The following is a 12,354-nucleotide window of genomic DNA, read 5'->3' as shown; positions in this document are numbered from 1 at the left end:
TAAAATAGTCAAATTATGGGGTCTCCCTGGTGGCGCAGGTGGTTGAGCACTTCACTGTGGAGCTGTCCACAGTCTCTGCACTGCTGGTTCTATTCCCACCTGGCCAGAGAGATTCCCACATGGTGCGGCAGACCTCTCCTGCCTCACCCACTGCTCCCCTCAGCAGTGTCTTTGGTCCGTCTGCCTGTTCTGCCCCTCATTGTCTCTGGTGAATTCTCTCACCCCCCACGCCTCTGACCTGTATACCAGTTCTTGCACAAAATAAATAAATCTTAAAAATAAATAAATAAAAACATTTCTCAAGATTTCCAGAAACATCATCCCAGGCCCACTCTGGATTATTATAACAACATTCTAACTTATGTCCATAATTCCTTTTCTCCCTCCACTAGAGACTTTTTAACAGAAAATCCAGAATGACCCTCTTAAATATTAAGTTTACTTGTGCCACTGAAATTCTTTCTAATATTAGTGCCTAATTTTACTCAGAGTAGTTTTCTCCACCACTCCCAGTTACTGGATGAGTTATTTTCTACTATTCTCTACTTTACTGCAGTCTCATTGTGCTCTTCCTCAGATACACCAGGCAGCCCTGAACTTCAGAGCCATTATCTGGGCACCTGAAACACTCATTCTCACACACCAACATAGTCCACCCTCTGACCACCTTTAACCCTTTGCTAATGTCATTCTCTTAGTGAAATTGTTACTGATGAATTTGTAACCCCATGATATTCCTCTTTGCTTTACATCTTGCATTTTCTCCACATTGCTCGCATCACTTCTAAAATGCTATACAACTTGCATTATTTTGTTCATTTTATTTTATTCATACTAGAATGTGAATACCATGAAGGCAGATACATTGCTTTGTTACTGATGTGGCTTAGTATTTACAATTTGGTGCGCAGAAAGATCATTGTAATTTGGGCAGGTTACACAGTCATTAATCTTACTTATTATAATGAGAAAAACAAGTGAAATATTCTATGAATATGAATTAGAAATGTATTAAAAAGACATGTGTCTCTCATTGTTCATGTTTCTATTGAGATGTAGGAATATACCTGCCCCAGGAGAGAACAGTATAGCAATTCCTTAGCCACTCCTTGATTGATAAGATTGAGAGACTGAATTACTCTCCAAGACTCATATCTTGCTGGGTTCTATGTATTTTTGTCCTTCTCCACAGTATGAAGATTTCCTTTGACTGGGAGGGTTAATTCAGTACAATGAAGGAAATATAGTGATCCAGTTTCATTATGCTCTTAGCAACTACATTTGCTGTAAACAAATAACTTGCTTTGCTCTCTGTTTTACTTATACCATTTGTCTCTTTCTTCCAAAGTTGAGATAGAAAAGAAGATGGGTACCGATGTGTGTACGTGTGAGTACATGTGAGTGTGAGTGTATGTGTGTGTATGTGTGACAGAGACTTATATTTTACATCTTGATAATGCCCCTTATCAAAAGACAGCTTTTAAACATGTGTATATGTACATGTCCTGATTTCTTCCTTCCCGATTTCCTTCTTGAATAATTTCAAAACTCTTTTGATGTAGCCTAGTATGAGCCTTCTGCATCTACTGGAGGTATAGGCTATGATCTGAAGCAGAGCACTGAGATGCCTGGAGGGGGGAATAATATGGGAATTATTGGTGAAAATAGCCAGCCCAGGGTAAAAATATTGGAAAATAAGTCAGATGAGGACAGTGCCTCAGACGGCTAGAGGCCAGCGTGGCCAGGTTTCAATGTCAGAACCAAAGTAAAGTGGGAAAGATGCCAGACATTTTGGCAGTGAAAGGCCAGAACTTGTGAAAAACTGACAGGGCATGTCTGTGGATCAGTGACAACAGTAGTCCAGTGTAGGATGTCAGAGACAGAGCAGCCTGATAAAGGTTACCAGGTTGGGCTGGGCTGGGTTGGGCTGTCCTGGCAGTGACTGATGTGTAGAGTCTGAACTTGAGTGGGATGAAGACATCTGAGTGGAGTAAAGACAAACGTTTCCTGGAAAAACCATACCCAAGTGGGAGAAAGAAGGTCACCCAAAACACCTAGACTGGGAAGCCAGATCCCAGGGGAGATAAGCAGGGCTTCTGTGAGAGGGTCAGTGGGTGAGCAGTGATGTTCAGTACAAATGAAAACATCATGAGGTCATTTGCAAGGCTAGCATGAAGAGGGTATTGACAGATCATCCACTTAAGGGGGATGTCTGACACAAGTGGAATGAAGAAGTTCAGCATATGGAATGGAGGGTTTATTTATGGCCCACGTCAGAGTGTCAGAATCCAAGTAGGAAGAGAAGTGCATCTGAGATGGGAATAAAAAAAAGGTGGTCAGACACATGTAAAAATGTCAGTGGGGTGAGGAGGGCATGAGCATGCAAGTCAATGAGATCACTTATGTACAATGGCCTTTATTCAGTAAATATACTGATAATAATAAGAACCAGGTTTCTCATTGTCAGAGAGTAATTCGTGCATATCAATATCTGCAGTATTTATAATACTTCAAAATATATAAAGTAGTAAAGATATATGTGCATATATACACATATATAGATATATGAATAAATATAAATTCTAACAAGTATTAATATATGTATCAAAGATAATTTCAGACAAGTTTGTGTGTATATATATTTTTTTCTTTTAGCGTATGTAAACATGCAGATATATATTACATAAGTTTATCATTTGACAGAGCCTGAATACAGAGATAACCTATAGTGATGAACTTTTTGTGTAGTCAAATCTTTCTTTCTAAATATTACTCCCCAACATATGGATTAAGAGCTTTTTAGAGAAAAGATTAAAACCATTGTTAGGATTACAAAAGCAGAAAAGCATAAAATAAGCCTGGAACTCTTGCTGCACTAAAAAACAGTTACATGCTCAAAGAATGGTGGAGTTGTGTTAAAAGGATAATAGAGTCGGCCTGAATGACACTAGAGACTAATTCTGGGATAATATAAGCATCACAATTAATAAACATAATGTTTTAGAACTCTAAAAACAGAAATAAAACAGAAATCCAAGAGTTCAGAATACTGATATCAGTAAATAAATGAACACATCAATATAAGGGAGAAAAGAATGTTTTTATTTATTGTAGAATTGCAACTAGTGAACGTAGAAGTATGGTATTAGAAAAGCATCATTTTGCAACAATAATAATAGTCCAGCAGAGGAGCACAGTAAATGCTAAAAATAATAGGAGAAAATGAATGAAGAAAGATCATTTATATAATCTGGAGATGTCACCACTGTGCACTAAAGCAAATGCAATTTTGAGGTCTCCCTGGTGGTGCAAGGGGTTAAGCACCACACTATGAAGCAATCCGCAGCCTCTGCAGCACAAGTTTGATCTCCAGCCCACCAGGGAGCAACCCACATGGCACAGCAGACCTCTCCTGACTCGCCCACTGCTCCCCTCAGCTGTGTACATTGGTCAATCTGCCTGTTCTGTTCCCCACTCTGTCTCTGGTGAATCCTCTCACCCCCCACACCTCTGGCCTTTACCCCAGCTCTTGTATGCATAAATAAATCTTTTAAAAAAAATAAAGCAAACACAATTTTATTTATTTATTTATTTATTTATTTATTTTTTTATAGAGGCATGCTTATTTATTTCTTTATTTGTTTGTTTGTTTGTTTGTTTTTTGTTTATACATGCACTGGGTACAGTCAGAAGCACGGGAGGGTGAGAGGATTCACCAGAGCCAGAGTGGGGAGCAGAACAGGCAAAAGGACCGAAGTACACTGCTGAGGGGAGCAGCGGGCGGCAGGAGAGGTCTGCGCGCCATGTGGGACCCTCCTCCGGTGGCCGGGGAGCAGACGGAGGATCGAACCGGCGCCGCAGACGCTGCGGGCAGCTTTGCAACCCAGCGCTCAATCGCTGCGCCACCGGGGAGGCCCAGCAAACACAATTTTAATTTACAGAAACATTGTTTATTTTGTTACCAATAGAAACTATCATGATAAGGATCTGATGGGATCAATGAAAACTCACTTCAGTGATGTTCTTGTTAATGAAATCCATAAAATAAACCCAATCATAGAGAAATGTTAAACAGTCTAAATTGAGGAAACAATAAAATAATTTACCGGTCATCATCAAAAATGTCAAGGAAGAATTCTTTCAGATAGAGATGACTAACATCATGACAACTAAAGGTAACAGCAATCCTTGATTGTCTGATTTTGCTATTAAGACATTATTAGGTGTTGGGACAGAGGAACATCCCCTACCCCTCTGACTTCCTCTCAGGAAGATGAGAAAACAAATTAACATAATATATACTCCTAGGAGAATAGACCAAATTTAATTACATAGATATGAAGAATTTACATTATAGGATTATAGGACAAATCATTGGCTTACATCCTGAACTAAGGAATGGTTGGGAACTTGGAGCATCAAGGAAAATGAGGGGGTCACACATGATGAGGAGGGGATAACTTTGTGTGACAAACCTTTCTTCTAGATGCTTGCCAGGCCTTAAGATAGGTTTCTATAATAAAACATTTATTTCTGGAGATGCCCCTAGATCAAGATACTCTGCATTCTTCAAGTAATGGCAATTGTGTCTCTTTAGGTTCACAGGACTTCAATTGACATCAGATCCACATACCCAGGAGATAAGTTTTGTAAAAAGCCTGCCTGGATATCCTGGTAATAAGCCGATCAGAACACTTTCTGTAGAGACTGATAGGGAATCTGGCAAAAATTGAAAGGAATCAGAGGGATAGTTTGTAGTTTCTTCTAATTCTACTGGTGGTGTTGTGTTTACATGCTTTTTTATAGGTATTAAATAATTTTTATAAATATAAGAAATTGGAAATATTTAGTTATGAAGGTACAATATGCTAGTAATATACAATCAGGTGATTTTGTACTTTCCTTACATTTTCTCTACAAGGTTTATATTATTTTGATAGAAAAATTAACATAAATTCATGCATATTTACAACAATGACAAAACACTTGTAATATATGTATGTAGTATTTGGGGACATGAACAAATATATACATATGTAAGTCCCTTATTTTTTTAAAGATTTATTTATTTATACAAGAACTGGGGTACAGACCAGAAGTGCGGGAGGGTGAGAGGATTCACCAGAGACAGAGCAGGGAACAGAACAGGCAGACTGATGAAATACACTGCTGAGGGGAGCAACAGGAGAGGTCTGTCGCACCATTTGGGACCCTCACCGGCCCGGCTGGGATCCAACTGGCGCTGTGGAGGCTGAGGACAGTTCACAGCACGGTGCTCAACCGAGTGCCCCACCAGGGGAGGCCCTGTAAGTCCCTTATATAAGTCACCATAATAGGGAAGAAATGGAGAGACACATACCAGTGGGTTCACATGGGTTATAAGATGAGGAAAAGTTGGGAAGTTGATTTGATTGAATTGAAAACAGAAAAAAAAAAGTTGCACAAAAATGAAATGATAATGTAAGATTGCATTTATGAATATATATGTATTGATTATAAAAAATAAAAATAAACAAGGGTAAAGGAAAAGCATAAATATTTGTGTCTTTATACCTTTCTATTTTTGACACTAATTTTTGAATCTTTCTTTTTCACTCACAAAGATGACTTTAGATTCAAAATTATAGAGTACACCCTGATTAAAATAGGAGAACTATAGTGTCAATCAAGTTTTGTTACTTTTTATTTGCTTATCAAAATAAAAGCGAACTACTTTTATTAGGAGGTAGGGAATGTCCATTGCAAAGTTAAATTTCAATGCTAGATAATTCAGTCTCTATCTGTGAATTGTGTATTTTTTTAATCTAGACTGTTTTAAAATCATTCTGTGAGTGCTTGTGTAAGCAGGCAGGTGTGTGATTGAAGATGACAGAAAATGAAGGTTCTGCTTTCTTTTTAAAATTGTTAAGGGATTTTGTAAATCCATGTAAAATAAAAGCTATTCAAAACTAGAACAAAAGAAATGCAATTGAAGTCTTGATTTTTCTTCGTAACTATTCCACAGCAAATATTTTTTTTTTTATTTTTTATCCAAAATAGCGTTATTAGCTCCAAAGCAACTAATTCCTAGTAGTTAAGTATAGAATCACCATAGGTACTTCCCAGCATCAGTTGGGTCCCCTGTTGTTCTCCCTAGACAACTGACACCGATTAGCTGTGTATTGAGTATATCACAGCAACAGTTTTTGTTCCCTTCTATTTATCAAAATCTCAGGGAAATAACTGCATTTGCATACTTAAGCTTTAATCAACAATAGCTGGCAGTATGTGAAGCAATAAACAGCTTCAAGACATGCAATAAACTGAGGTTTATTTACAAAACAGTACAGAGAATCATTTATTGCCAGCTTACTAAAGGTAATTCTGATTACTGCTATTAAAAATACCAATAGCTACCAAATAGTTGTCCAAGAAAGCATTCCACATTCCAATCCAGATTTCAAACTTTTTCTTTTCTGTTTAACTTTTAGAAAGAACATAATGGTTTAGTTCTGGCTAATTAAAAATAAATAAATAAATAAATGGACCAAACAAGAATCAACAAAAACTCCTTGTCAAGAAGGTTTAAAAATTGTAAGCTTCTTGGGCCTCCCTGGTGGTGCAGGAGTTAAAAGACAGCACTATCAAGCTATTGCCAGTGAACAGTACACATGGGGCAGCAGACCTCTCCTGTCTCGCCTGATGCTCCCCTCAGCAGTGTATTTCAGTAGATCTGCCTATTCTGCTCCCCACTCTGTCTGGTGAATCCTCTTACCCCCTGCACTTCTGGCTTGCACCCCCGTTCTTGTATGCATAAATAAATCTTTAAAACAAAATTGTAAGCTTCTTTTGGATCATACAACAGTCTTCTGATGAAGTAAATGGTAGCTATTACTTTTCTGCTATATTTATAAATTTTTTGAATATTTTTTAAGATGGAGTTGATCAAAGTAGTTTTCCACTAATTTCACATAACGAGATTAAAAGAGACCAAGAATTATTAGTTGGTAACAATCTAGAAGACTAGAAAGAGTCCTACTTGAGTTTAAGAAGAAACAGTATAAAGATTAGAAACACATAAATAAAAAGAGAATAAAGGTCAAGTTCAATTGTTTCTTGCCTAGATTTCTAAAATATGCCTTCATTACTACATATAATCCCCTCAGTGTTAGCTATAAAATTCCATTAAAGATAAAAGATATCATATTTCACATTATTGCTCTGGTGACCACAGTTCTCTAAGCCAGGAACTCTCAGTTTTAGTAATACCAAAATTCTGTATTACTTTTGTCTTCTCCACCTTCATAGCTTAGCTTAGCATGGCAATAAATTATTTGTAAAGGCATGCAATTACTGGAACAGCAAAAAAACAAAATTAACTGGAGAAAATGCTCAAATAAATCTTGAAGTTTCTGCTTGTCCTTCCACTTCTAAATGTATTTAAACAACTGTAATAGTGTTTAATATTTATTTTAATTTCAAGATGGTATTATTGTATCACCTTTTTTTTTTAATCCATTCCCTTTTATCTCATCTTGTGATTGTACTGTCTTAAGTTCTCATTTAAGATTTATCCAAGAAGAAGGTGGTTTTCATCATCTCTTTGTCCTTATAACAGAAGTGGTATAAACAGAAGTGGTATAAACACAGAGTGGGCCTCCCTGGTGGCACAGTGGGTTAAGCACAGCACTGTGAAGCTGTCCGCAGCCTCTGCAGTGCGGGTTCGATCCCAGGCGGTGGTGGAGATACCCACATAGCATGGCAGACCTCTCCTGTCTTGCCTGCTGCTCTCCTCAGCAGTGTATTTCAGTCAGTCTGCCTGTTCTGTTCCCTGCTCTGTCTCTGGTGAATCCTCTCACCCTCCCGCACATCTGGCCTGTACCCTGTTCTTGTATGCATAAATAAATAAATATTTTTTTAAAAAAGAGTTACACAGAGATAAGCAATAGAAAGAGGGCAAAAACAAGGGCAGAGACTGATGACTGTGTTTGAAACCTTGTTTTCAACTTTCCTTGAAACCAGATCCACCTAACATTCAACAAATCTTTATTTATGGCATAGTATATTCCAGTCACTAAATTAGTTAATGGAGGTAAAAGAGTAAATAAAACAAAATATCATCAGTATGACCCTCATTTAATAAAAGCTAGCTTAGTAATATAATAAATAAATGTGCACAGTGTGAAAAGTGAATGGGGTATAGAAAACATGGAACACACATGGAAGTATGATTTTTTTTATAAGGTAGTCAGCTAAGACAAACTTGCTACTGGGAAAAGCAAACAGAAGCATGCAGATAGGGAAGTAAATGTACGAATGCATGGGTAAAAGAGAATTTCAGGCAATGAAAAAAACAAGAGGTCCAAGGGAGGCAGAGGGAAACACTGAAAGAATGGAAAATAATGAAGAGATCAATTGTTAGAAGACACTCACACGGAAGTGAAATTTTATTGCTATTAGGTAACTTTTGAAAGAATTACTTTCCGCTGATAAGTAATAGACCATAGAGAGGTGGGAGTAAAGCCTGGTAGAAAGCTACTGCAAAAAGCTACATAGCCGGTGATGGCTAAGGTACTACCAAACACTAGAGTGGTGAGAAATGGTGAAACTCCAGAAATATTTTGGGATCAACCAGATTTTTGGTTGGTTAGAAATGAGAGGAAATTTAGAGAAAGCAAAAAGGTCAAAGATGATTTGAAGGGTTTTTGCCCTGAGTATTTGGACAAATGATATTGCAAATTACTAAGCAGGGGAAAAAGCAGGACTAATTATTTTCCTTTGGATTGGGGACAGTAAGTACCAGGTGTTGAATATAGAATATATTAATTTTGAGATGCTTTGATAATACTGTACTATACCTGCCAAATCCCCAGACAAGCAATGAATAAATTATTCCCCTACATTGGAAATGTTGTCTCCTAAGAAGCTTCAACTATCAGTCCTATTCAAAAAATGACTTATCTTAAAAGACTTACCTTTCTTAGGGTCAAGATGCTTTCTGAAATAATTTTCATCTGATTCACAGATGCAGGTATATAAACAGTCTACCCCCTTGTTCAAACTTACAACTCTAAAGGGCATTCTAAGCTCCAGAGTTTTTCCCTAGTGTCAGTTGAAACCTTTTTTTTGGAAAACACTGAAGCTCAACTTCTTCCTAAATCTAATCCTGCTGCTTCTTTTCCTTTCCACAGGAGTTGATTCCAAAAATACTGCTTAATAAATGAATCTTTAACTCCAAGTCAGCTTTCCTGGAAACTCAATCTATGACTGATGCTTATTTATTATCCAAGAAAAAAATATTGATCTTACAATTGGATATAAGTTTAGAGTTTTAGGGCAGAGATCTAAACTGGAGATATGACTTATAAGTTGTGAACATAAAGTAATTTAAGCTCATTAATCCATGTGACATACTCTTTGGAGTGAATGTAATAGGGACAGGTTAGAATCTTGACCCTGGAGGCATTTTAATTTTTAAGTGTCAGAAAAAAAGAGGAAGGACTATTGAAATGGAATGCGATAGAACAGGTAAGGAAGATGGCAGAAATCCCAGAGGACTAGTATACTGGAAGTCAGGTAAATAAATCTTCAAACAGGGATGAAATGATCAATTCTATCACTTCTTGCTGATGGCTAAGATAAGGTGATGAAATGATTTTGTAAAAGAAAAAAAGAGTCCTATCAATAGGTTAATGTGATTGAAATCCTGATTATAATGGGGTCAAGAGAGAATAGTAGGGGAAATCAAGGCTTTCTGGAGGCTAGCATGGATAATCTTATTGAGCAGTTTGTACAGTGAAAGTGTTTGCACAGAGAAAACAGAACTGGGTAAGTAGTTAGAGTGAATCTAGGGGAATTTTGATTCTTTTGTTGGGTAATATGATGGCAGATTTTTATGCTGATGGAAATAATCAGATGGGATAAGATTCAGGAAGTTAAATGAGCAATTTTGAAGCAATGTCCTCTATCAGGACAGAGTGGGTAGACCCAGTAGAGTGTTACCAGGGTTGGCACAAAGGGCCCACATTTCAAAGGTATTGTGTTTTCGTTTCATACAGGGTCTTGCAGACTATATAGTCAGCCTTCAGTGCTATTCAAAATATAGCCTCTAGACTGGTGTCATTTTCCACAGCAGTTATAATGGATTATGATTATATATGAAATTTAGAGTAAATTTCTCTACCGTAAAATTTAGAGTAGATTAAAAATATTAAAGTCATTTGACAGAGTGATTTTATATTTGTTGAATATAGTAAAAATAAGCATCTGTTTTTACATATCATTCTTCTAGTAATTTCTTTAAATGCATCCCTCATTATACTTTGAGAAGTATTGATATTTTTTGCATATGAAGGGGACAGTATAGGTAAAATAAGGAGTATTAATTTTTAGCCATAGAAACTGAAACAGGGCCTCCCTTGTGATGCAGCGGGTTGAGCGCAGTGCTGTGGAGCTGTCTGCAGCCTCTGCAGCACTGATTCCATTCCAGGCTGGACAGGGAGAAACCCACATGGCACAGCAGACCTCTCCTGCCTTGCCCACTGCTCTCCTCAGTAGTGTTTTTGGTCCGTCTGCCTGTTCTGCTCCCTGCTCTGTCTCTGGTGAATTCTCTTACCCTCCTGCACCTCTGGCCAGTACCCCAGTTCTTGTATAAATAAATAATTGTTAAAAGAAAAGAGAAACAAAAGCAAAACATAAAGTACAGGTTCAGAGAGATTGCTAAATATAGAATGACAAGAGACTGTAAAAGTCTTCATTCAAGTGTTGATAAAAACATTGAGCAAGGGAGGTGTCAAAACAAAACTATTCTTGCTAGCAAATCCCTGTCTCCAGACAGAAAACAAACCACAAATTATCATGTGTTCACCTGTATAACCAGCCACAGGACCTCTGTTTTATGCTCACAGATATTAGAAAAGATGATTTTTGTCTTATTTATCTTTATGACATTATTTATTTTCAAAGTAGGTTGAGAATATAACTTTACCTCTTAAATTCTATCAAGATGTGTAAGCTACCATTCTTCTTTCAGTGGGGAAAAATATGGTAATTCAATGTTTCCTATATCCTTGTTCACTACTTCTTGTTAAAATGCAAATAAGAAACAAAGTGAAGTCAAACTCGATGAAAACTAGGTTTTTAAGTCATAGCCTAATAGCCTACATCTGTTCTGGGGCAAAAAGCTCACATTTTGTTTTTGTTTTTATTGAGTGTTTATTTCTTTCTTAAAGAAGAAAGGTCTTAAACCTTTATATAAATGGTTAAGGGATTTTAGGTTTTTAGGGTCTCCATGGTGGCACAAGGGGTTAAGCCTCAGCACTATGAAGTTATCACCAGCCACTGCAGGGCATTCCATCCCAGGCCAGGGAGCTACCCACATGGCACAGCAGACCTCTCCTTCTCACCCCTCTGCGCCCCTCAGCAGTGTATTTCAGTAGATTTGCCTGTTTGCTCCCCACTTTGTCTCTGGTGAATCCTCACACCCCCTTCCCCATACCTCTGGCCTACACCACAGTTCTTGTATGCATAAATAAATAATTTAAAAAAAGGAATTTTAGATTTTTAGACTTTTAGGAAAAAGTGTTTTTACTGTATCAGACTTAGAGGTCTCCTTTCCATAACCCCCTAACACTGTTTTGGCTTTATACGAATATGAGCATATTTCTATCTATCTAATAATTTCTATCTAAGTTATTCTTTGGGAAGAGGGTGATACTTACTTTAAAAGAAAATATGAAAAAAAACAGTTTTCCTCACTTTGATGGCCTTTTATTCTTAGAGATGAAAATTAATCTCTAGGTAACATATATCCTATAGAGTCAAGAGAATCACCAGAAAATCTTCCTTAAAGAAGAAAAATTCACACTACAAATCTGATTTAATTTTTGCAAGAAGCATTTACCTGGCATTGTCAGACATCTCTCTTTAAAATAATTTGTATATCTATCATCTATCTACTGATCTATTCTTCATATAGAATATAAATTATACTTTGGAACAAAACCAACATCCAGTGTTCAATGTAGATCAACTAACTTCCTTATATACATTCACAATGACATTATTCTTTTGAAATAATATTAATGTTGAAAGAAAGAATCATCTAAAATCTAGTGAAGAAAAGATGAGAAAATGCATTTCCCTACTACATGAACTAAAAATAAAGAAGAAAATGAATGAAGCTTCCATTACTCACATTTATAAAAATCAGGGTAACCTACAAAATATAATAAGTCACATACTATTAGATGGAACTGTAGTCATCTTTTAGTATGATCTGCAGCATCAATCTACATAGTAAAACATTAAAGACAGGAACAGTCAAAGAAAAGTTTCTTTGGTGACAGAAGAGCACATCTTCAAATGACATATTCA

At 36.8% G+C, this 12,354-nt stretch overlaps 1 protein-coding gene across 1 annotated transcript in view; it reads right to left on the bottom strand.

The window, feature by feature from the left end:
• PCDH15 (protocadherin related 15) overlaps nucleotides 1–12,354 on the bottom strand; it is a gene marked incomplete at both ends in the record, with an annotated part of 665,703 nt that overhangs the window by 231,763 nt on the left and 421,586 nt on the right. The window lies entirely within an intron of this gene.

This window comes from Talpa europaea (assembly GCF_964194135.1).
Source record: "Talpa europaea genome assembly, chromosome: 10".
NCBI lineage: Eukaryota > Metazoa > Chordata > Mammalia > Eulipotyphla > Talpidae > Talpa > Talpa europaea.
This window is presented reverse-complemented; position numbering and strand designations above follow the sequence as displayed.